We start from the raw sequence: 27,733 nt of genomic DNA, 5'->3' as shown, positions 1-27,733 counted from the left end.
ACCAGAGTTTGTTCTTTTATTTTCTCTCAAGCTGAAGGTTTTCTGTGCATTCATTACAAAAATAATCATTTTTTACAAGATTACCAAAAAAGTCCAAAGCAAAATGTTTTTATGACAACATTTCTGTTTCAGAGGGAAAAAAAACAGTTTAACTTTTTAAAAAAAGTTTAAATATTGGATTAGGATCTGTCAATTTAATTTAAATTTTGCTTAAAATAGTAAGTGGAACATTTTGCAATAAATACAGAATGGCACAATGAAAGAACTGCTTAAGGTTTACCATAATCACAACTTTGAATACCAAGATGATGGTAAATGTAATGGCTACAATAATATTCTACAACTACTATAAATACTACAACATTACCTGTGGCTTTCTTTAATAAAGCTGTTGTAAAGCTCTCTGAGTTGTTTTGGAAAATCTTATGTTACAAAAAATCAAAACAGTAAATATTTCAGATGACAGGTTTGCTTTAGGTACACTCAGAGTTTCCTACTGTATCTGGAAATGAGAGAACGGAAACCAAAACATACAGTATGTTCATCTCTACAATGTTTGAAGAGAGGAGTCAGACTGCTTCCTTAACATACGTTTTCATACTACTGCAGATAATCCAAGGAACATTAAGTATGTTGTGTTATGGTGTTTATAAGACTGATTTCTAAGCCTGTCAAGGACTTTGACTTTATGAATACCATTAATCAAGTTTCATTAAATGATATAAATCACTACTATCATTGCTTCTTGGTGTTTTGGCTAAGATCAAGTGTAGTATCTGTTCTTATCAGTAGCCATATCACCCTGCAACTCACAACTAGCTACCCACTGAAGCTAAGCACGTGTGAGCCTGGTCAGTACCTGGATGGGATGGGGGACACTATACTGTAAACAGGCACCGTCAGATGAGACTTAAAACTGAAGTCCTGACCCTCTGTGATCATTAAAAATCCCAGGACGTTTCTCAAAAAGAGTAGGGGTGTAACCCCAGCATCCTGGCCAAATTTCCCATTGGCACTGACCAATCATGGCCTCCTCATAAACCCCATCTATGAATTGGCTTCATTACTCTGCTCTCCTCCCCACTCCTCCCCACTGTGCAAGCTGATGTGTGGTGAGTGTTCTGGCGCACTATGGCTGCTGTTGTATCATCCAGATGGATGCTGCACATTGGTGGTGGTAGAGGGGAGTCCTGTATAGTGTCCCTTTCACTATACTGGGGCATTAGGACCCATGGACTGCAGGGTGAGCACCCCCTGCTGGCCCCACTAACACCTCTTCCAGCAGCAACATTAGTTTTTTTTCCCCAGGAGGACTCCCATCCAGGTACTGACCAGGCTAACACCTGCTTAGCTTCAGTGGGTTGACAGTTGTGAGTTGCAGAGTGATATGGCTACTGGCAACTATCTCAGCTATCTTGCAAGCTCAACAGTGACCCCCATGAACGTTAATACCAGTTGAAGAAACATCCCCCATTAATGTCACACCTGTTGCTGATGCCCAATCTGTCCCAAGAGTTGCCAATGTGTGGGAACACATGGACTATTGTTTTGTGACAAGCAGCCACCTGCGTGACTTACAGCAGATGCTAATATCCCCACTAGCCAACAGATCACAGAGATGTAATAAATTGTTGATTTAAAAGGAAAAGACCAACTGTGCAAGCCCAGATTGAAATTTATCCAAGACATCAGGGTTACCACTCCTAGTCTTTCGAAAAGACCCAGTTTGAAGAATTAATTTTCTCTTATGGCTACATATTTTAATAAAGCAGTGACAGACAGAGGCTTTATCCCTTGTAGCCTGAGCCTGTGGAGACCCCCAGTGAGAATCAAGTTACTGTAAGAGATGTTTGTGAACTCGATCTCTCTGGATAAGAATTTTAATCCAGTGTCCCAGTATTGTGGGAAATGGGAGCACTGCTCTAGGTGATGCCATTCTTCAGATGAGATGTTAAACCAAGTTCCTGATAACTAGTGGTTGTTAAACATCCAATATCACTGTTCGTACAAGCGAACATAGTGTATTGACAAAATTACTCTTCTTGCTCGCTCTTTTTGGCCTTTTTATGTTTAACTGCTTAGGAGGGGACAAGTAGACATAAATAAATGGGGATTACCTGAGGAACTCACCGCATGAAATAGACCAGGTGTTGCAGCGTACTTTGTCTTTCCTCTCTGTCCCTCTTTTCCACATTTGATTCCAACCAGCTCAGTAGCCCCATACAATCTAATATGTCACCTGGATGATGGTTGTTTGGACAAACAGTGTGTCAGTCTGTGAAGATTGTTGCCTAACATACTGTATGTGCTACAGAGTTAAAGAACCTCAAAGAGAGGCCCCAAGGTAAGGAAAAAAAACATACCTGACAAAAGCAATAACCATCATACTGTATATTATATAAAGCAAAAGCTGCTACCCTTCACCCACTTTTGTCACCATGTGACATCATTACATAGTTTTTAGAAAATCTTAAAAGACTAATGCAAACTTTTTTCATAGAAAGATAGACTAGTGCTTTTTAAAATATTGTATATATGACATATTACATTAATAATATACTGTATATATTGATTCTTTCTCCCACTGTAGGAGCTTATTGATCTTTTTAGTTGAAAGATACTTTATTTCTCTACTAGCCATGAATTGACACTTCTGCCATGAAGCCACCTTATATGATTATACTTGCTTATATACTTGCACCTTATATGATTATGCTTGCAAGGACCTTTGAGGCTTCCAGCAAAAGACATTTCAACGAAAGGCTGATATTTTATCTTGGTACGACTTATTCACAACTGAAGACCATTGTGTCATGATGTCTTTGTATTGTGCACCCTGTGGTGCTCCGTGTGGTGCCGAGAGTTGAAATCATGAAAGATTTAAAAGTTTCCTATCAACAGTGTTAGAGGGAAACAGAGGTTTTGTAATCAATTCTGGAGAGCAACTCAAGAGATATTTGGATTTGTACTTGCTATCAACTACATATAAAGTAACCTTGTCATTGTGTGCCTTCCGGATATAACTTTCCTAAGGCTTTAAAGTATCACCAACATTGCAATTATATTTGCAACACCTTCACCTGTCTTGTAGAGAAAACTGCCTTCTTGATGTTTGTAGCTGTACAGAGTAATAGAAGATACTAATTATGTGTCAGTTCTTGAAACACATGCCCTATATTAAATTCACATTAAATACTAAGAATACTTTTTAACATAGGTTAGGTTAGGCTAGGTTTTATCAACATCCCTTACCTCAATAACATCAATTTGACTATATAAGGTACTGTAGTTGGAAAACAAGTCATTTTCCAAGAAAACATGTCATTGATCAAATACCTTAATTACTGTAAATATTTTTTTTTCTAAATTTGAAGTCACACTAGACTAGATTAAATCAAAACTTTAATCCTTCTCGGTGCTCACTAAGAAATTTGAAGTAACATTTTCAAGTGATTGAAGCAAGTAACCGTTGACAAACGGAAGGTCATCATGAAGTACTGGCAGAAACTTTAAGATAAAATGGGTTACAGAAATAAAAAGAGTTACCAGCCCTCATTGAATCAAGGCATTTCCCAGAGAAATGTTTGGCATATTAAACATTCATTATATAATAATTATTTAATGATTTTGAAAAATCTCCCTGGAAAATTAGTGAAATTCTTAACCATATGGTGTAAGTCTCCAAGACATGTAAGAAATAATAAAAAAAGAAAATAAAACCAAATCTGAAGCAAAAATTATCATTCATTTCTTTTCTGTTACAGACAGTATGGGACCTTAATAGCACTGGTATAATCTTGTGTTCAGAAATACAATACATACACACAAATACTGTATAAGAGTGAAAGATAGTGTGAAAATGTGAAATCAAAATTTGAGAAATAAGATTTACAAATCAAGTCATCTTTTAAATCTGAGTAGTAAACAAGGTTTGCTTTGTAATTTGTAAATTTGTATGTGATTGCAAATTACAAAAAGAAAAATACATTAATGTTGAATAGAAGATTAACAAAAACACACAAGGGAACAGAACACACATTCATCTCTGTATTACTGTTTATTGGAAAAGGCCATATGAGAAAAATAAAGAACAAAATGAATGTTCAGTATTACCATACAGTATAAGTGTCAACACCTAGTAACTGTTTAGCATATTATTACAATTTACAACTGCAAAGGTAGCATCATCAAATGTGTTCTCCTCTTCTTAAGAGAAGAGAGCAAATTTTTATATCTTTACAACATTTCTTTAAAAATCAACTGTAGTTTTTTGAAAATGTATAATGTGAACACTAAATTAATTCAGTCAAATTCAATTCAATTCTTAATTGCCATATCAACAAACTTGATTGGAATGTGCCCCAGTGCAGCCCTATAAAAACAATAAAACAACAAAATGCATATTACACTTACAGTACACATACACAGTACATATAATTCAATCAATGAAAGGTCTATTCCACTTATATTTATGTTCATTCCCTTATAATACTGGCAAAATCCAATATCAACATACAGTATTGAGATGCATAATAGCCATTAGATAGTGCTATTTCCAAACCAAGCACTACTACATTTGATGCTTTGAAACCTCCTACCCAAAGGGAGAAGTTTAAAAATGAGCTGGATGGAAGGAGTCTGTGGACGCCTTCTTAGCTTTCAATTAGATGTGGCTGTTGTAAATAGAGGTGACCAAGGTAAAATTGCATCCAATGATCTTAGAGGCTGTGTGTACTACTCTTTCCAACTGTTTCCTCTCTCAGACAGTTGTATTGCTGTACCACACTGTTATCAAGTAGGTAACCATGTGCTCAATTACAGTTCTAAAGAAATGTGTCATTCTAGTTTTCTGATTAAATCCAAACTTCCTCTATTGTAATAGGGAGTACAGCCTCTGATGGTTTTTCTTCATGATGTGAAAGGCATTAACTTCCAGCTTTGGTGGGAGATGGCCATGTCAAGAAACTTAAAGTTGTCCACTCTCTCCACAGCCTGGCCATTGATGACTAGTGGCAGATCACCTCTGTCCCTGTCAAAGTCCACCACCAGCTCTTTAGTCTTATCAATGTTCAGCTCCAAATTATTCTAATTACACCTCCTGGCCAGTGCATCAACCTCACATGTATGTGCTGTTTCATCATTGTTAGTGATTAAAACTTACTAATGTTATTTCATCTGAGAACCTTATTACTGTATATTCATAAACGAGTAAAGGTATGGTGACAGTATTCAATATTCAGAGTCATAGTCTTAAAAAGCATGTTATCCACCTTTATTACTTGCTTTCTACCAGACAGAAAATCTAACATCCGGTGGTACAGGGACTAGCTAATGCTCTGCCCTTGATGTTTATCAAACAACTGCAGTTTTATTTAATTGTATTAAAGGCTGAGTTGTAGTAGATAAACAGGATGATAAATTGCAGTAGAAGTTCTGTAGCACACACAATGTGTGAAGGTTTTAGCTTTATGCATTTTTGCTTTGTTCAGGATTTCAAACTGCAAAATGTTTACATGCCAAACAGGAATTTCTAAACATCAAGGTAGACCGATTTAAACCTTCACCCTACTTAATGTAACCTAGCATTTTAAACAAATACACAAGGTTTAAACACCACCTTACAAACAGCACTCCAGTCATGAGTGCCTTAGAGTCCCAGATGTTTTTTTTTAAATTAGTTATTAAATTAAATTATTTTAAAAAGCTGATGCAATTTCTTAGACATATACAGTATGTACCTCCTGTGTCTGGTATAACACAGTACAACATTTTAAACAGCAGGACAACATATTCGATTGCCCCTATTGTTGTCAGTCTCCCAGAAAGGAATCACTGTCCAGTGATCATCTCTCTAGACCTAAATTTCATAATAAAGCACCCAATTATTGCAATCACAAAGTCCATTTTTCCTTTCTGGGCAGCAATGTACAGTATGTTATTATTATTGTAAACTGTTCTTTGTGAGTTATAGCACATAATATTTACTCCCTTTGAGAATTTGCTGGCTGAGATCCATGGCAGCTGGAAGCCATCATGAAGTCCAATTACTGTCTGTCTGTGTCAACATCTGGAAACCACTTCTGCTGTTTGAGCTGTCTGCATCCCAGTGTGAATAAGGCTCCTGGCCATATAAAGCCAACATGTTGCACATGGAATGCCGGGACTGTGGTGCACACAGGGCAGAGAGAAGTCTTTTGACTTTAACAAATGGCTTGAACAATGTATTTAAATAAAAATAGAAATGAGAAGCATCTGAATTTTATTACGGTAAGAGCTTTTGAAAGTGAAGCCTCCATCAGCTCAGATCCTGGGGCCCACAGTTTGAATTGCATCTTCTGCTTATATAAGCTTTTCATTAAATTTTTTTCAAAGGGATCATCCTACAGAAACAGGAATGATACATTGACTTCCTAATAAAACCTCAGTATGACTGACAAATGCTCAAGAAGCATTTATGCAAATATATATATACAGTACAGTACACATACTGTATATTGTATAAAGCACTATGAGTCAGAATTTTGTGATTCCCCTGAATAATCTTATTAAATCACAAGCGAACTAACTCTTCAGCTAAATAAGAAAAATTTAGCCACCCACCAACTTGTAAGATCCAACACATGGCAGAAGTTTCTTTCACCCGTTTGGAAGCCACTACAAAATACCAAATGTGAATTTGCCACCTGAAAGGCAGAGGTCAACATTGTGATTATTCCAGGCTTATCAATGTACTATAAAACTCTTACATTTGGATTTCCATTAATTTTAAGATTTTGACAGGTGGAGGTTATTTAATTTTGCCATTCAGGAAATATTGATCTTGGTGTGAGTGTGTGCAAGTGTGTGTCTGTATGTGCTCTGGGATGGACTGGCATCCTTGTATATGTTGCTTACTGGGATAGGCACCAGCTCCCCCCATGACCATTAATTGGATAAAGCAATTAGAAAAAGGTTGGATGGAAGATATTAATAGAGAAAACAAAACCTGTTAAAGCATAAGACCGATGGAAGGGATTGCTGAAATCCATATTTTTTAAATTAAATTTAAGCACAATTTTGTAAAATTATGCAGTGTATAATACAGCCCGTACCACTCAAAAGCATAATTAGAATTTAACTACTGAAAATTATTTAATATGCTTGGATGTGACAGGCCTACCTCTCCACAGGTGGCACAAAAGCCTGATTACATGGAAATCACATTGTATAGCCAAGATACATGTGCTAGGAGAATTTGTCATACTTCTTCATAACAAACACCTACTCCAAATCAAATTAAACAATTATGAATTAACCTCATGTGAGAATGAGGCTCTCAGCCCTTTACCAATTAAGTACATGTAAACCTACTGTATACACAAACAGTAGAAGCTTAAAGACCTAGTGGCAAGTCATCTGATTCTGCTTCTCTACTGCTGGCCTGCCACACTGGAGTACATCTGATGAGTAAAAGCTCTTACCTAAAGTTTGTCTTCTGGACCCTAAAATTAATAATGTTGTCAGCATTTATATTTCTATAACCTGTAGGTAGCTGCTACCTACTATGAGTATAAATGCTTTTTTACAGTACTGTTTATTATTTTCTTATGACCATGAAATAAACCTTAACCTGTTCATTTGTATTTATAGTTGTCTTGCCTATGTTTTGCACTATGTAGATTATACTCAAGTTTTGGGTTTAAACTTTTTTTAAAAAAATATTAGCACTTTGCTATTATCATTAGTCATTCTCATTCATATAAATCATTTTATCAATAACAAAAAGGTTTGTAAAAGAAAGAACAGAAAGAAACTGAAAAGAAAAACTGAGAAAGGTTACAGTGTGTAGAGCAGTGCGAGTGCAGAGCAGGCTACTGTACACAGTCGTGTTGTTGAAGCCAATACCCTGGCTTACTTCAAGAAATTTTATGAGATCCTTGGTTCAATTACTGTAGCTACATAGTATGAAACAGGCTAGATGGGTACAATGAATCCTCTCTTTCATTTGTTATGTTCTTATTGGTTTTAGACACCAGCAGAAGATGATTAAATGATTTTTGTTTAAATTTTTTATTTAAGTTTAGTTGCATTGTATGAAAGCCGTCAACAAGTTTAGCACCATAATATGTTATCAGGTTTTACCTTCTTTTAAAAAAAAATACCAAAATATGAAGGGCTTCATATCATACATGAGAAATGATGCTGAAGCCTAATGGCAATACACGTTAGTAAAGAATCTGTGAGGTATTGTCAAGTAAAGTTATAAAATCAGATAACAGAAGCCTGTTCGCTAGCTACAACTTATTTTTGTGTGGGTTGTTACGGAGAGAGCAACCACTTTTCTATCTAGAAATCTACAGTGCTACTGTACATCCAAGATGTAATTATGTCTTAAGCCACTACTGTGCTTTATATCATTTTTAATCAATTCACTCAGCAACCCCATATCTAGCAAATAATGTACATTTTTAGTGCGTATGTTTTGTTATGCAACATTCCTTTAACAGTATCTTTTGTTGAGTCTTTTTCTCAGTTTAAAACACTAAAACATTGTGAATTACAAAACAAGGCCAGCTGCTTTGTGTGTATTATTGTGGGCAATAAGTGTTAGTTTTATTAATCCCTTAACCAGAATTTACAGGTGGTTTAGCTAGTTAATCCCAAACCCAATTTAACTCGCATTTCAATCCTGCATTTTATCTTTCAATTCTTTCAGGAGTTGTGGGAAAACCGAAACCTTTCCTACCAAGTAACTGGTGCAAGGCAGGAAGACTGGATGGGACACCAGTTCATCACAGGACACACGGACAGAGACATGCAGACACTCACAATAGGGGCAATTTTCCCAGAAGCCAAATAACCTACCAGTATGTCTTTGGATTGTGGGGAGAAACCAGAGCACCTGGAGAAAACACATAAGCCAGCAGCCATATCACTCTGCAACTCACAACTAGCAACCCACTGAAGCTAAGCAGGTGTGAGCCTGGTCAGTACCTGAATGGGAGACCTCCTGGGAAAAACTAAGGTTGCTGCTGGAAGAGGTGTTACTGAGGCCAGCAGGGGGCGCTCACCCTGTGGGCCATGTGGGTCCTAATGCCCCAGTACAGTGACAGGGACACTATACTGTAAACAGGTGCCATCCTTTGGATGAGATGTAAAACTGAGGTCCTGAGTCTCTGTGGTCATTAAAAATCCCAGGGCGTGTAACACTGGTGTCCTGGCCAAATTTCCCATTGGCATGGGAATCATGGCCTCCTAATAATCCCCATATGAATTGGCTTCATTACTCTGCTCTCCTCCCCACTGATAGCTGGTGCGTGGTGAGCGTTCTGGCACACTATGGCTGCCATCACATCATCCAGGTGGATGCTGCAGATTGGTGGTGGTGGAGGGGAGTTCCCATTACCTGTAAAGTGCTTTGAGTGGAGTGTTCAGAAAAGCGTTATATAAGTGTAAGCAATTATTATTATTATAAACTCGGATGTTACCATCATATAAATGAAAAATGATATTATTCCTTCAAAGAAGCTGCATATAAAAGTTATTATGTGTTGGATTTTGTAAACATCCAGACTCCAGTTAGAGAATGAGCTGAGGCCGGGATACTGTTTCCTCAGTGAAACGGTACATACTGTACAGTACAGTGCGTCAACATTTGCTAGCATAAGAAGGCACTGCAGTAACAGGCAACCTACCACTAGAGGAAGGCCTCTATTAACTATAAATAGGTTAAATGGGTGTCAATTTGTAGATGTGATTGTTGGTGATCAGCTGAAATATAACACAGGTATGAAAATACATATTCTCACGTGGTTGTAAATAGTATATTTGGGGCTGTAGAACTGGCAGATTGCACAGCTAGTGGAGAGTCTTTTTGATTTGTTGGATAACCCAGACTCCACACTAAACCTCCTGTACTTTGACAAACACATTGCAGGTTTTCTGTGTACACCCTATCTAATGGTGGGATTGTCACAATACAATTGCACACTGTTGTCATAAAAACAACTCCTTGGAGGTGGTAGCTATGGCATTTTACATTTTGGGGTATCAGGAGTGGTGCCATCGAGATCCAATAACCCTGATCCATTATATGTCCAAATAACCAAAAGTCTTTAAGGGTGTTAAGGTTTTAGGGCAGAGTTTGGAGGCCATGTCTGATATTGTCTGGATAACTGTGTTCAGTAGCAGATATAACATTTTGTGCGTTTACATACCTATGAAAGGTAAAATGCTTCATTTCAAGGTTGGATGTCTGCATATGTATGAAAGGTTAACGCAAAGCTCCAGTTAATGACATTATATTATATGGGTTCTATTTTAACATTATTCGCAACTTTACAGACAGGGCTCCAAGCTGATGACTGTTGTCTGAGAAATTTAATAAAGAGTTGTTGTGCTTTAAACTTACTTTACTTGTTAACATCACTATAATGTTTGCAACATTTTAAAGAAAGCAGTTCAATCTTGCTTATATATAAAATGAAAGTGAAGAAACAGATGGAAAATCTGTTAGTGTCCTTAAGGATTCCTGCAACAAAGGAATCCCTTTTGTAATCCCCTTACAAAATGATTGCTAAAGCCTGCTTATTTTTAAAATTGTATCACAGATTATATCAGATATCATAGCTAACAAAATGATACCAATATTAATGTATTCATTACTTCAAATAAAATCATCCCAACATGACATGACATCACAAGTGGCATTAAGAAAAGTGTAGAGAGAAACCGAAGAATCATAAGAAAAATAATAAAAGTTTGATGTAGACAGCTTTTTCAGTTTTTTTATAACTGATATTGGTAATGTGCATGAACCTAATGTGCAAGCAAGTCTCAAAAGGTTTCACAACCAATTCTGTTTTAAATGCAGCATGTAGTTCCATGATTCCTTTAACTCACCCTCTCAGGAGAAAATACTTGCATAAACAACACTTCTATAAGCATTATATTTTCACCACAGACTCAAATAAAAGTATTTCTGTGCTGTGGCTCCTTGAAAATACATTTTATTTTGGTCCATAAATTTTAAGAAATTACCTCAGCTCAGTTTGTAACTCTGTTTTCAAAGTTTTTTTTTTGTAAAAGAAAATAAACTGAATGGAAACAGTTCTACTTGAGGCTTTTATTCAGATGTTTTTCATAAACATTTTAGTCACAACAAATACCGCATGACATGGAAGTCTGATCTAAACAAAACTGGCTGTCTGGATGTTAGCCATATAATGTAGTTCTTAACCAGATAAGTTCCAGTCTTGAAAACAGATATATTCCAAAGAATAACACACATGCAATGGACTTTACTATATAAAGTAATGGATTATGTCAGAGGTTTTAACTTATCAGAAGACACATTTTACTATCATGTAACTTTGAGGAAGAAGGAGTGATATTAACAAGCCCAACTGTGCAGAAAAGTTGCAAATGAACCACACCTTACAAATCATCACCCCAAAAGATAGATTTTTAACAATATCTCCTCATTTATTTTCTCTTCCAAAATTAAATCCCAGTTTATGCTGCTTTACTGCCTTTTTTCCCCATAGGCAGAGAAAACCTAAAATACCATCCTATTCAACCATATGAACAATGTCAGTTACCTTTCCTTGCCCTGAATAAAATGTGTTTTTATATCACCACCATTTCTGCAATCCCCAATGACTAATCTGTTAGATGGACTACTTAACTACTGTATATGGTTCTTTATCCAGTATATTTCAAGACTGATTCTGTCTTACCACCCTCTCAAGCACAATATCTTGAGGGTGAGGATGTTACTGTTATGTAAGTGTCTGATCTTTCTTCAAAAAGCTACAAAATATGCTGCTAGAAGTGAAGGAACTCTTAAGACAAAACATTTTTCAACTGACATTAAAACTTTAATGTGGTTTTCCGCTTGGATTAATTAAATTCAGTGTGCCATGGGAAAAGCACTTTGGAATTAGTTCTTTGCAAAGCAAGTGGGTGGAGGCCTGCAGACCATCTCAGTTTAAGGAGGAAATGTTTGCTTGAATATTAGAACTAATCATTTGACAAACTTATATTAGGTCTTTTCACACAATTTAATAATCACTGACCTTAGAACAGCATCTAAAGCAATATATTTGGTTCCCAAATGATCTCAGTGTAGAATATTTAACTGCAGGACATTCCAAATGACTTCACATGTGTCTTTATATCATAGTTCTATCAGTTTTGTCAATTAATCAATTTGTATGGTAAAGAATACTATGGCTGGGCAGCTAAAGAAAGAGCTGTACCTGACCTGCCACAAGAGGCCACTACACAGCCCCATATATGCAGAAATAGTCAGACAAATGATAATTAGCTAATTAGGCAGGTAGGTTCCTTTTCAGGCCATATGGGCCCAAGGGGGGAATGGGGGGCAAGGGCCACCATTTTTCTCGACCATCCAACACTGGAGGTGGAGGTGATGTGGTCAGCATCACGCTCCGGCTGGCCTTTTACCCCCAGAAGGATTAACCTCCAGTACTCACTTGGAAAGCAGGCTGAATGGCTCTGGGAGCTGGCTGGAAGGAATTAGAGGAAGCTACATCACTTGCCCCTACCTGGGATTGACCCCAGAACTTTCCAGTCAGGAGCTAGATGTCCTTGCCATCTTAGCTACCATGGCTCCAATTAGCTGATTAGCCTGACAAACATTTCTTTATTGGCAAATACTGTCTCACAACTCAATCAAATGGCACAAAGAGCTGTGTACCAGTGGTATAAAACATTACTGTATAACTGAGAATCAAATTTTTAAAATATAAATCTCTCTCTCATCCTAGTCTTAATCCCGCATCAGCAGGGTCCGCTTGCCCATCTCCATTTGGTGGTTTGAACCAAATCTTTGAGCTGACATTGCCATTTAATGCAACCGAGAATACTCCAACCGGCACATTGCTCTGCCTGCCATCAGAGGGGGGCTGAGAATGAAGTAATATAGCCAATTCATAGAGGGGGGTTATTAGGAGGCATGGGAAATTTAGCCAGGACACCGGGGTTACACCCCTACTCTTTTCAAGATTTTTAATGACCACAGAGAGTCAGGACCTCGGTTTTATGTCTCATCCGAAGGACGGCGCCTGTTTACAGTATAGTGTCCCCGTCACTATACTGGGGCATTAGGACCCACATGGACCACAGGGTGAGCGCCCCCTGCTGGCCCCACTAACACCTCTTCCAGCAGCAACCTTAGTTTTTCCCAGGAGGTCTCCCATCCAGGTACTGACCAGGCTCACACCTTCTTAGCTTCAGTGGGTTGCCAATTGTAAATTGCAGGGTGACATGGCTGCTGGCAAATTTTTAAAATATAAATACAAAATTTATTTATATTTTTACATTTATATTTAAAAGTATTAATAAAAAATGTTGGCTCTTAAGCATAGGATTCAATTCAATACAATGTCACACTTTAAAAAAGAAAACAGAAGGAGATAAAACATTACATTTTATATGGGATTATGCTTGGCCTAGTACCTAAAGATGGATTAAGAAGAAGGTCATGAAAAAAATCCAGTCTATGTCAATTTCAGAATGTAAAGTGTAAAGTAAATCCTATTTGTCAGTCCAATTTAATAATTATATTTCCTTATACTTATATACTGTAGTGCGTTTCTGGACACTCCACTCAAAGCGCTTTACAGGTAATGTGGACTTCCCTCCACCACCACAAATGTGCAACACTCACCTGAATGATGCGATGACAGCCATCGTGCACCAGTACACTCACCATTCATGAGCTATCAGGAGGGAGGAGAACAGAGTGATAAAGCCAATTCAGAGATTGGAATTATTATGAGGCTATGATTGGTAAAGGCCAGGGGGAAATTTGGCCAGGTTGCCAGGGTAACACCCCTACTCATTTCAAGAAACACCCTGGGATTTTTAATGACCACAGAGAGTCAGGACCTTGGTTTTTCCATCTCATCCAAAGGACTGGTGCCTTTCTACTGTACAGTGTCCCCGTCACTATACTGGGGCATTAGGACCAACATAGACTGCAGGGTGAGTGCCCCCTACTGGCACCTCTAGTACCTCTTCCAGCAGCAACCTTAGTTTTTCCCAAGAGGTCTCCCTTCCAGGTACTGACCAGGCTCACACCTGCTGAATTTCAGGGAGTTGCCAGTTGTGAGCTGGGTTTCTTTATTACCCCCATGGGACAATTTATTTGACCTCAGCAGACAGTATAAAGGAAAACACTTAAACATACAAGCACACATGAACATGAGCAAGAATTGCTGGGCATGTTTTTAAATAGGAAAAATCTGCATCTGCACTCCGAGGTTAGTAGTTGGAATTCATTAAACAAGGGGTGTGAAGTGTCCTCTAGAATGAAATACGCGTTACGCAAGACTTGGGGGAGGGTTGAAAGATTAGCAACAATGACTTTTTGACATAGTTCGATAATGCTCTCCAGATTCAGATTCCCAAAGCAGACAAGGGTGACATTGAAGCAGATTCAATAAAATACTGATAAAACATGTTTAACAACAAATTATCAACTTTAAAATGCCTGAGCTTTCTCAAGCAGAATAGACACTGTTGTCCTTTTTTGAAAATAGATTTGATGATTGCCTCAAAATTTAACTTGCAGTCCAGAACAGTGGACTGCATGCTTATATTTACCAACCATCTCCACCGATTGTCTCCTGATGCAGGTACACTATAGGGTTCTGAGTGTTCTTCCAATTACATGATTTTATTTGTAGAGACGTTCAACTTCAAATAGTTTTGCTCACACCAAGTGGCAAACTCATTAACAACTAGCCCATGACAAACAAATGAGATGGCCCCCTCATCTGATCGCAGGACAAGCAGAGCTGTCTGCAAATGTAATTATGTGTCTTGAGTGGTGCTCTTATAATAATTTGTATACAGGACAAAGAGTAAGGGATACAATACAATGGGGGTGGAGGGCAGTAGAAGAATACCAACTTGTTGGACAAGGCTTTGTTGACTCTTACCCTCTCAATTCTGTCTGTAAGGAAATAAACAACCCGGTTGACAGGATTAAGATTAAGACAATAGTTTGGTTGCCAGCAAATGTGGTTGAATACAGTTAAATACTGGAGAGAAATCTACAAATAGCAACCTAGCATAAGTTCCTCAAGATACTGGAGGACAAGGTTAAGAAGGCGTATTGTAGTATCCTCCACACGCTACCTGCCTTATTAGAAAACTGTGGGTCTAAATGATCCTATACTGCGAGCCACAATCTCACGTATGTTTAAAAGTTTTAATAACCAGTGAGGGGAGAGCTACTGGGCTATAATCATTGAGTAAACTAGGAGATTTGACTTCTGCCACTGGAACCACAACTGATTATTTCCAGATCCTAGGAACATTTTGCTGGTTCATTGACATTTAGAATATAAAGAAGAAAAACACCACACAGCTGTCCTTCACACCTTTTCGGTACTCTACCCCTGACAGAATCAGGAACTTGACTCTTTCATTCCTTTTACACACAATTTACACACCTTAATATAAATATCACAATCATAGATCATGCCTTTTAAAAAATTGACTTCACTAGTAAAATCATGTACATCAAATCACAAATAAATCTGATCTGATTTTCCATCTGTGCTAGTGCTCTTGGTCCTCTTCTAATGCATTTCCACCATTGACTTGATACGCTGACATGCAGAGAGTGGGTTAGCTCATTTCACCCTCCACTTTATCCTTATACTGTACCTTAATTTAGACATAATCCCATTAAGTCTCTCTTTTAACATTCTTTAAAACCTCTCTACTCAAAGCAACACCCCCTTAGTGAAAAAAAAACTTTTTTCTTGTTTAGAACAGACTTGAGAGATTTCATCACCCAAGGCTTCTTATAAGGAAATACGATGTAAGATTGCAGAGCCATAGCATATTTTCACAAAAGGTTACGTAACCAGTAGCTGTATCTGTCAGTTCGTTAAAATCAGCACTTGGGTGGTTAAAAAGTCCTAATAGGTGCACTCATAACAATTCTGCAGCTGTTGTAGAGAATCATCAATCCAGACTGGAACCACCCTGCATTCAACTTCACCTCTCCAGCGGTACTTCCAGTGGCCAAAAATGTATGATGATCACGCCTGCAACAAAGGAGCCAAACATTCTCCTCACTCCCTGCTGGCCAGATGCAACCTCTCCAAACGTTCAACACCGAGTGCTGTTTCCAGTTCCAGTCTCGCCGTGGTTGTAAGTCAATCACCTGTGACAATCATTTGTGGGGTATTGTGACAGGCTGCCTGTTTGTTTTTCCAAATGAATGTTAAATACTCCAATACCTTTCCTGTACCCTTCCTGTACAGTATGTTTCTTAGTGTGTTTCATATGTGATACATACCATATGAAGTGTGACTGATACTTACCCTTTGTTTCCCCCAAATCACTGCAGTGTTCCCCATTGGAGTATGGGATTGTGTTGGACAAGATGGCCACCAGTCACCTTTCTGTTTGTAGTTTTCCACACTGCCACATTAGCACTAAAAAAACTGCTGATCTTAAAGGGAAAAGTTACTGGTAGGCCATCAATAAATAACTGATGTACAGTACTGTATGTCTATTTTTGTTTAAATGTATAAAAAGCCTCACATGACTTTGTTGAAGTTTATAAGTTTGTAGAGTATTCTTAATCTGTATTAAGTTACTTTATTTGTGTAAAACTTGTCCACGTCTATCAAAGATATGAGCAAGTCCCTTTAAGGGGGGGTCCTGGGAAAGGAGGAGCTGTAAAAGGGAGTGGGAGAGCTCAGTAAAGACATGGTGCCTTGAACGGAAAGTGGGCTGTGAGGACCTCTGTGAGTTTTATTTGGTTATCACTGTTTGAAGGCAATAAATCCATTTTTGTTTGCATTTGAAGACTGCAGTTTGGGAGTGTTTTTCTTATGAAGCCAAATCTAGTCGCTTGGCCGGTGACGGGTGTTTTCCAACCCACTCCACAACCCATTGAAGCTCAGCCCCCATTCACTCTTCCTGTCTGGGAACCCCAGGTCCTTTGTCTACAGTGATACTCAGGTGAACTTGAAGTCACAGTCCAAATTCGTGTCCGAACAGATGTCTTTACTTTCCAATCCATTCAGTGACCCCTTACTTTATTCTTAACCTGGAACCAGGTCTTCTGTTTCTGCCAAAATTAGAATGAATTAATGAATAATTAAGTCACAAAGCCATATTTCACAATATTCCTTTAATCCAGCCAAAACATTCATGCATTGGGCTTTGTGTTTACATATAAATGCTTTATATTTATTTATAGATATTATTTTAACCTCTCTTGGCTAATGTGGCTATAGATGATTTAATAATGGACTCTTTATTTCAAAGGAGTTCCCAAAGCTTACTGTAGTCTTTGTTAGTGCTGACATTTTCTTTTGCCTCTAGATTCATGGTGATATAGTTTAATGCCAAACTGAGATCAGAAAAGATCTTCATTCGCATTTTGCTCCATGACACTATTGGGCTCTTCCCCCCTTGATATTTTTACAACATAAACACTTGAAGTACGTAATGAAGATCAAGTGATATGGCCAACAAGTGGGTCATTGTGTACCTACCTGCAGTTAAAAACACAAGGCCTGGATCTCATTAGTAGTACTGGAAAGTCTAATTTATTTAAGCGTTAAGAAAAGAAACAGTATATCATACTTGGCACAGTTTACATTAGATTCCACAGCCAGAAATGAAGACTATTATTATTCATAAAAATCTGTAAAACCACAAAAACAAGCTGTGGTGATGGAAAGTATTTCTTAGCTTCACAAACCTCTTTGAGTTCACTGGAACTACAGAATCCTATTTATTTGTGTTATTTCACAGAGAACTAAGTTCTCTTCTTTTGGAAGTGTCACTAGAGTAATTTGTACCCCTTTTCCTTTATTCCTAAACACCTTGGTTTTATTTTATTTGAGATCAACTCTTGTTCAACCTAGTGGAAACAAATTCACACCAACATGCAGTGTGTTTGTGTACCGATCTTTAAAAGTGGTAGGAATGGATGGTTAATGAAAATGGCAATTTATACAGTATAACTAATTACTGAATGTTTTTCTGGTGTGCATAACATATATCTTTATCACTATAAGTGGTAGATTTGTATCCACAAAACTGATAAGGTGGTTTATTTTAAATAAATGCACTGGTACCAAGAAAAGCTATGGCATGCAGTGACCATTGATAAGGTATGCATTTAGGATATTAAAACTTATTAAATCTTGAACACTTTTTTAAACTGACATATATCATTTAAAGAAATTTTATGTAATTCTATAAGATTCTAGTTACTTTAGAATCTTTTACTACATCTATACATTTTTAAAGTGTTTCCCTACTGCTCCAGTGCCTGGTGAATTGTCGCATTGTTATTAATTTAACTGCTGCTTACAAATTGTACAGTATGTACTAAGATTATATGAATTATATGATATGATAAGATATGATATGAACTGTGTATTTTATTGGAACTTTGGAGTTGGCATGGTAGTGTGACTGTTAGCTCTGGTGCCCGACAGCTTTTGGGTCCTGGGTTTGTTCTGTTTGTTCATTCTGTTCTTGGATACAGTCTGAACAGAGTTGTCCTCAGGGCAGCATGGGTTTTCTCTAATTTGTTTCAGTCTCTTCTCACCTTCCGAATATATGCTAGGTTAATTACTGTCTCTAAATTCTGCTTGTGTATGTGCACTGTGAAAAACTGGCATCCAGTCCAGGGTAAACCAGTCTTGAGCTCCAGGGAATATTGTACATGGGAATATTGTACAGAGGAGCTTTAAGTCAACTGAGCAGCATTTGTATTAAGACTCCACTTAACAGTACATTAGAACCAGATGAAAATATTTTTCTTATTTTTCTTAGTACAACAAGGCTTTATTTCAACCAACAGTTTTTGGGGCACTTTACAGGAAAAAAACAAAAACAAAACAAAAACAGTCAAGAAAAAAAGAGAAAAATGAAATGGAAAAATACAATATCATTAAACAGAGATGAAGAAATACATTAAAAATGATTAAAAACAATGGTTAGAGCAAAGCTGTATTTTTAAATCCTCTGTATTATAAACAATTTTCACAACCCATATCACCTCCTACAGTATATTGGGAAAATAAACCCCAGAAAATAAACTCCAGGGGTGGAATGGTGTCACTGTGGCTAAGGATCTGTGCCTGTGGCTGGAAGGTTGCTGGTTCAAATCCTGCAGATGGTAGAGGAATCCTACTCTGTTGGGCCCCTGAACAAGGCCATTAACCCCAGCCGCTCCAGGGGTGCTGTATAAATGGCTGACCCTGTGCTCTGACCCCAAGCTTTTCTCTCCCCATCTGTGTGCCTGTGTATCTCATGGAGTGTAAGCTGGGGTATATGAAAAGACAAATTCCTAATGCAAAAAATTGTATATGGCCAATAAAGTGATATTTTCTCTTATTTTGAAATGCTTTAACCTGCTGTATTTAAAATTAATGGAATAAACCTATATTTTAGATATTCAGAAAAGGCATTTAACAATATCAGTGATTTGCCTATTACTGAAATCATCTTATGTGTTATAACAAAGGGGTTTGCAATTAATGTGTTACTGACAAGCCTTATCTCCTTTTACGTGTTATCTAGCTGTGGTTAAGTGCTGGCATGTAGCCTGTAACACATGAACACTTTGTTAATGGTCACTGCACACCAGTGATAGAATTGTCATGAAGCACCAATAGACAGCTGCTTTTCACATGTGGTTCCCTTATGCTACCATGAAGTACAGCAACAAAATCAAATTACATTTAAAACCTCTAGGAGAGAAAATTACATTCAACAGCATTTAAATGAGTTACAGTAGATGACCCAAATGGCATAATGTGTGAACTTTTTAAACCTATTCTTACTATAGTAAATAATGACTATGGAAGTTGTAAGTATTGTACCTTACTTGTAAGAGCACCAAAATTAGGATTTAAAATATTAATTATTTCTTAGGCTGCGTCAATCTGAAGATTCTAGATAAACTGATTTAAGATATCAGATTGCTTATATATTGCCATAATTTCAAGATACAGACTATAGGCCACAGGTATAAGCAAAAGCAAGAATTTATGGTTGCTGGAAAAATGATTCATACCTCCCAATAGTATCCCATTTTGTGGGCACATTTCTTAAATTGCATAGTTCTAATCAAAATGTAAATGCTCAAATTGAACATTATAGGTGAAAGAAGTTAAATGAAAGCAAGTTAAATGAAGTTATTTCCATTAAATGATTATTCATGACTGACTGTAGTACACAGTGAGTGTTGAATAAGCAGTAAATTATCCCATTAGTGAGAGAATTAATTGGGCACAATGGATGCAATGAGTTAACCCAGGTGTTCCCAATCCTGGTCCTGGGGCTCAACATACTATACAGTAACTGCTGTTTTTTTCCACCTGAGCAAATAATAAGTAATTAAATAATTTATTAATAAAAAAACATAACAATGAGTTTAATTTGAACTTTGTATTTTGTTTCTTAAGTAACTTGTGATCTCCAACCTTTGACTAGAGGAAAACTTTCAGAAGTTCCAACTAAGCAAAGTTTTCATTTAAGCCAAGAGCTCAGCTGCAATGAATCCTAGGAGCTTTGTACATCTCCAGAACTAGGATTGGGAACCCCTGTTAAAAGTTAAGCCTGATTAAAATCAAAGACAAACACAGAAAGGAATCAATATGCCTAATTTTTTTTAGAGAACACCTTTATGCTATGTACGTTGACACAACCTATTGCTTGGACTCACAAGAGTGGAGCTAAGTCGTCTTTAGCAGTAAACCAAGGTTTTGTGTAGGCCACCATGATGAAAATATGTGAGTGTGGTGCAGATATACAGAAGGCTCCCCTAATTCTGGTGTAAAACAGACCAATGTTAATGAGAAAATGAGTGATTCTCACAGCGTTCAAATGACAATACTCGCTGTGATATTTGTAAGACTTAAGCAAGTTGTGGGATGACAATACAAAGGCTTTACAGCTTTGTATAATGACTGTGTCTTGTTTGTTTGTGTGTGGGGTATCTGTGTAATTATACTGTACATATGATGAATGGTTCCATTCTTTGACAGTTAAAATTTATAAAATAAAGTTATTTCTCTAAAATAAGGCATTCAGAACACAGCACTAATGTTGTTGTTTTTTTTTATTTAGCCTGGAGAAATACAGAAACTAAACACATTAGCAATTGTTACTGTTGATCTTTTTCTCATTGTTTTTATTGAAAGAAGAGGGATTCTTCTTATGGGGCAACTGGTCACTTCTTACGTTCATAGCTGATATAATGTGGAAGAATTGGTGGATATTCTATGCAAGTTTAATGTGCTATAATAATACTAATAAACTTTATTTTATATAGCGCCTTTAAAGGTGGCTTCTCAAAGCGCTTTAATGTGCTGATGTGTATTTTGATATTTACAGTATATAACATAACAACTGAACTTCAGAATGTGAAAAATACAAAGGTTTTAAATCAAGATGATGCCTTAGAAAGACTATAAATGCTTTAAGGAACTGTGTCTCCAACGGAAAGGCTCAAAACATCTTTTATCAATATAGGTGGCTCCTGTAGCGATGTAAAGAGATGTACAGAGCCAGCACTCCCATTGTGTGAACTACCCACGGCGAAGGGACATTATAGCTATTGTTGTTATTAATAATATTACTTACACTGTAATTTGCAGTACTGATTATGTACAGTATACTGTATACATCAAGCTAACAAAATTAAATTAAACATAAAACCAGCACAAACTGGAACTGCAATGCAAGTAGTGACTCTCACAAAATTAAACAAAAAGATGTGAAATAATATATGGATGGTTTGGACACTAAGGAGGAATGAAAGCAACAATGTTACTGAAACAACAAACAAACAATATTCAAGAAATATGTGTACCTGGCCCATATGGGCCCACAGAAATATATAGAACCAGGAAACCAAACTCAGCCTTGGAAATGAGGCACATCTACTGCAGAGGAAAAAGAGAACCGGTTGCTTCTAAAATAAAAGATTCCGCACAGGACTAAATCAATCCCTCATTGAATGCAAAAGAAATAGGAACCTTTATCCATATTCCAAATATCACATCACAATCCAAGTGAAGAAAATCCTTTTCCTGGTTGATGCCACAAAAGGGAAACAAATATTTCCACAACTGTTTTTGTAGTTTGGCCTGTAAACAAGGAATCCACTCACAGTGCACTTTCTTCTCTTTTTCCTGTATCTTCTTACTCTTTGTCTAGCCTGTTTTATTTTTATACTGCACGATTTCATTAAATATCTTGAGGAAACTAAACCACTTTGTTGATAAACCCCTGAATGTCATAAGCTTTCAGCTATTAATAATCATTTCCTTTTTCTGATAGGTTTATTTACCCACACTGATTTGCAACAATATTCATATTGTTAATAATATGTTTTATGACACTAACTTGCACACATTTTAGGACTTGAGGCAATATACTCACTCTATGGATTTTCTGTTTTATGTATTTTACACTCCACTCAGCCTTTCATGCTTGAGAGTCCTCATGGGACACTGTTTTACTGTTTCAGTCAGTGACAGATCAAATTGTTCCAACAGTCTTTTTTTTACATGACTTTGTTTTTTGCATAAAATTCTCAGTTACTTCTATATAGGACTGGAAACTAGGCAAGTTCTGTGGTAGTCTTGATGGTGATGCATTCTGCAGCAATACTTGTTCTTTTGTTTAAGATTCAATTTTGAGAAAAATCTACAATGAAAAATGGAAATCTGTTAATTGCCTTTTTCTTCTGTCAGTAGGAGAGTGGATTCAACGTAAAGTTACAGCTGCCTCAAGTCACTTAATTTAGTCACAGCGGGAGAGATGTTTCTTTAATATTTGAAAGAAGTAGCATTTATCAAGCTTCACATATTATGAAACACATTAAATTTACTATTTTATAGCTTAAGACAACACAAATCTTTCATTGGACCTACTGCATTTGCAGAAATTGTGCTTACAGTGTATATCTTGGTAAATTCCATGTTTTTGTGTCTCCAAGCAGGTAACAAGTACTGTATAATATTTAAGAACAGTTGTTAAAATTACCAGTCTCTTCTTTTTTGTGTGCTTTGAGTAGACTTTGTAAAAAGTGCATAAAATGCCCCATTTGTACATCAAAGCCACACAGTACTACTGGAGTTGCCTGATTGTGACTGTCAGCGTGTGTACAGATTAAGGGATAAAGGGGTGGATTTCAGAACCCTGACGCAGGTGTTGTCATATTTTTGGTGCTCCGTCGATGACAATACTCAGGTTTGCGACTCTACTTTTAAAATCAAGGAAAGTGACATCCTTACAGTACCATGACAGAAAAGGACAAAGCTCCAAATGTCAGGATTAGCGAAGATCCAGACATCTGTTCATAATATACCTGGTACATATCTACACATTTTGTCGTGAGAATCTTGTGATAGAGAGCATTCAGCAGTGTGTGACTAAATCTTCCAGATGTGACTCGAGTGACTAGGCCACTAGTTCCTTGACTGCTCCTCTCAATGAAGGATTTTTTTTTACTATGAGTATTCAGACCCATACTTTTGCCTTGTTTAGTTTTTAAAATACATCGAAATTTGTTAAAAATGCAGACTGGCTTCAGCAAAGAATTTGTATGCCTGACACATGTTTCCAATTCATCTCCCTTTGATGTCTCTTCGTTTGCATTTGTTTCTTACAGCCCAACTGCGCAGTCGTGTTAGTTAGCTCTTGTTAGTGCTAAGTTTTAAGAAGGGGGGTACAAATGAGGTGAGCAGGGAGAATTGAGTAAACTAAACTGAAAAAAAAAATGTCTTAAACAACTAGGAGACAAAACAAAAAGCCTCATTGTTCATGGGGAGTCTTTGGTCTTCATGCAAGACTGAATATGACTGTAATAGCTATTATAGGAAATCCTGGATAATACCCCCAGGACTTCCATATGGAAATCTAATTGAATTTCTAGCCAAACTTTTTTTTAACTAAATGCACATTCCTATGATTTGGAGTCATGCAGTATCAAATTCAATAGAATTTGGCACGACCTTAAAAAATACAGATGTAGGCTTCTCTGCCCCCCCACTGCTCAAGCTCCAGCTGTGCTCGTCTGGTTAGGCTACTTTGTAATAACCTATTAAGTCCTTGAAATGTGATCTACAGTATTCCAGGGTTCATTTCCCCCTTAACCATCCACAGAGGTATAATTTCACCCCACCACCTTTAGCAAAGGTTTTTGAAAACAGATCTTTCCTTTTATTGTCCGGGAACTAAACAATACATTTCCCTTAGTAGAATTTTGACTATTTTCAGTGTCATAAAAAATGAAAGATACAGACATTTCCATTGGAATTGATGTAGTGGAATGGTTGTTTTGTTGATGAACAAACTTAATGATTACATTTATACTCTACTTTTTTGATGACAATTCTGAAATGGACATAGTATATACAATAGTAGCTTTAAACATCTCATCCAGGTTATTTCTGTTATTGTGTATACAGTTGTATTGCCTTTAAATTTGGTCACATCATTGTCAATGACAATAGTAAACCTGTTGTTTATTTAATGGCAATTATTGGTCTTTCAGGGTAAAAAACAACAGTCTTTTCACACATTCTCTAAATTATAAAGTCTCTGCAGAATGTACAATATATACATATATAGACAGTGAACACACAGTTTAACAGACTTTGGATTCAACACACAAAATAGGCTAAAAAGGGAGTTATGTCTGTTAAATCAGAAATACTGGAATTCCCCCCACAATAATGGGGAAATACACATAGAATAAAACAAGTTAAATTAAATGCTACATAGTTTAAAATTCAAGAATACCAATGGCGCTATAGGGATTTGAATATGTACTATTAAAGGATAACCAACATTGTGGTATTTAGCAAAAAGAAACATTGGAGACCAAGTTTCTTAAGTCACATTCTTCTGAAGTGTTCTTCTGTTAGGAAGTTATTTGCTTTATATTACACCATATTTGATCTAAAATACTTCTAAATTTAACATGGATTCTTATTCGTATATAAACATTTGTCTTTTGCATTAAATGGTGTTTAATGAGGAAAAAATAAAATCATGTAGAACATGATATTCTTGCTGTAATAGCTGTCAGTAGGTAGATTGGTTCTGCCTACTGACCATACTGACCAGAACACCATGGACAATTCATTCATAAATTAGGTATAGAAAACCAGCACTGACTTTACATACTGTAGCAGGAAATGCATCACCATAGACAGCATGTGGAATATGCAGAGTTTTCAAATAATTTATTATCCCTACTCTGAAAGCAGAAAGATCCCTGTCAGACACTGTAAGTCCTTGTTTTAGGAAATATGCTACATGTCTATCTGGCCACCAAATCTTGTACTGTATCTCACTCCTTAAAATAAAAACGTGTAGTGCACAGAAACTACAATGTCTGGGCATTCAAACGGTCTTTGTCATAAGAATCACTTATGTGTTGCACAATTGAAACTTTGGTATTAACTAAGTACAGTATCTTCAGGAATGTTGTGCATACTTGTGCAAATTTGGATATTAGACACATAGACTTTCTGCAGTGTGGGAAATATTGGTTTTGGGAAGAGCTAATTTTGATATTGCAGGACATAACACAGGCATAATCCATTCATCATCCATTTTCTAACCTTTTCCCAATTCCGGGCGGTGGGGTGGCAAACAAGTGGCACAAAGCAAGGTAGAGCTTGACAGTCCATCACAGGGCAGGTACACAGATACAAACACAGACACACACTCACTCACACCAATTTTCTCAGAAGTCTATTAACCTCCCAGTATGATTGTGGACTGTGGGAGGAAGCTGGAACACCCAGAGGAAACCCATGCAGATGTGGGCAGAGGAACACCTCAAATACATCGGACAATTTATATATATATATTTAAAAATTGAGGATTATGAATCTAGTGATTGGTATTGAACCTTGGCTGTGCTCTCTGTTTGCCTGATGTTTGCCTGATGCGTCCAGAGAAGCCTTCTTAATGCAAGTAATCTCACCACCCAAAGAAGTCAATCTGTGAGTACAGATAGCATAGATGACTCTTCCTATGGATTAAAAAATAAAGACATAAAAAATCCTAAATTGGTTTTCAACTTGCAGGCTCTTAAAGATTAGTAACCTTGGAACCATCTCTAATTCTGTTATCTTCCATTGCCACAGGTCCAGGTGGACATTTCATATGCCAATAACTGAAGTCATCTAATTGCTAAATCCTCTGCACTTAAAAGGATTTCAAAAATGGGATTTCACATTTTTCTCTTCTTATGGAAAAGTTTCATATTTCATATGTTCTCTTTGATGATCTTATGTTACCTATAAAAAGCAAACCATTTCGCATTTCACTGAGCACATTCGCAAATAAGTGAGTACAAAAAACAGCATGTAAAAATAGTAAACTGTGCACTCAAAAAACATATTGTGCAAAATTGTGAGAAAATGGTCTGAAATGAAAAACAAAATGGGCAGGTTACTCAGTAAATAGCAATCAGAAAATAAGTTCATAAAAATCACTATGATGGCTTGTAGAGTAACACTGCTCATCTATGCCATGTTAAAAACAGTTTGATGAAGAAAAGTCTGGGCATGGCTCGGTAAACATACTGTAGTGCCTTGAGTACTGAGACCTTTCCCATTGTGCCCCAAATTGATCAAATACATTCACACATCTTACATTTTAATTAATTAATAGGTTTTTCAAAACCTGAATGCTCAAACTGAAGTTGTTTACTGTAAAAGTAAGATAAGTTTCAGTAAATGTCAGAAAAACTCATGAGAAAAAAAACTGAAATATCTGGATTTGGATAAGCATAACCACAAACTCAATATTTGGCGGAAGCACCTTTGGCACAATTTACAAGCCTTTTTGGGTAAACCTACCAACTTTGCTCACTTGGTATAATTTGTGCCATTCTTCTTGGCAGATTTGCTTGAGCTTTCTCAGGTTGCTTGGGGATTGCTTATGGACAGCAGACATCATGGCTTTATACATATTGAATTCTCAGTAGGGTTTATAGGATTTGAATGATGGGGTCAACTCAAGGACATTCATATTCTCATTCTTAAGCCACTCTACTATAATTTTGGCCTTGTAATTTGGATTATTGCTTGAAGTTCACTACCTGACTGAGGGACCTTACAGACATAGTTGAATTTATTCTGAATTCATGAGAATCACTATTATTTTGTATAGACAGAGGCCACTCAACTAATTGTGTGGCTTGATAAGGTAATATTACATACCTACATTAATTGACCACAGCAAAGAGTTTAAATACTTACGCAATCATGATTTTTTCATTTTTTCATATTGATAATTTACTTCTTTTTGCCTTTAATATATGGATTAGGTTCTGTGCGCAAAAAAATATCAATTTATACTTCAAAGTGTCATGACTGAAAGTTTTTAAGCAACAAAATGTGAAAATTGTAAAACGGTCTGAATTTTGCAAGGTCTTGTATGTGTAAAATGATAATGTGATTGGGTGAAGGCTTGTATCCCTAGATATCCCTCAGTCACTAGGGGCCAAAATGCATGAGCTAATATTGGTGTCCAGACTGTTTTGTATAGAGCAACTTGAACTTTATCCACCAATCCAATTTCTAATGGCTTTATCCAATACACTGTCCTGGGGGAGCTGGAACTTATCCCAGACAACCGGGCACAAGGCAGGATACCTCCTGGATGGGACACCAGTCCACCACAGGACACAAACACATACACACAT

At 36.9% G+C, this 27,733-nt stretch overlaps 1 long non-coding RNA gene and 1 other non-coding gene across 2 annotated transcripts in view; both read left to right on the top strand.

Annotated features, from left to right (window-relative positions):
- The window catches only part of LOC148673217 (uncharacterized), a 179,912-nt gene that overhangs the window by 79,024 nt on the left and 73,155 nt on the right, over nt 1-27,733 (top strand). The gene's annotated exons all lie outside the window — the stretch shown is intronic.
- On the top strand, nt 738-934 carry LOC148673219 (U2 spliceosomal RNA). Its single transcript, XR_015936231.1, has one exon. It is a non-coding gene; the product is annotated as a U2 spliceosomal RNA (small nuclear RNA).

This window comes from Lepisosteus platostomus, chromosome 4, assembly GCF_059453375.1.
Source record: "Lepisosteus platostomus isolate fLepPlt1 chromosome 4, fLepPlt1.hap1, whole genome shotgun sequence".
Taxonomy (NCBI): Eukaryota; Metazoa; Chordata; class Actinopteri; order Semionotiformes; family Lepisosteidae; genus Lepisosteus; species Lepisosteus platostomus.
This window is presented reverse-complemented; position numbering and strand designations above follow the sequence as displayed.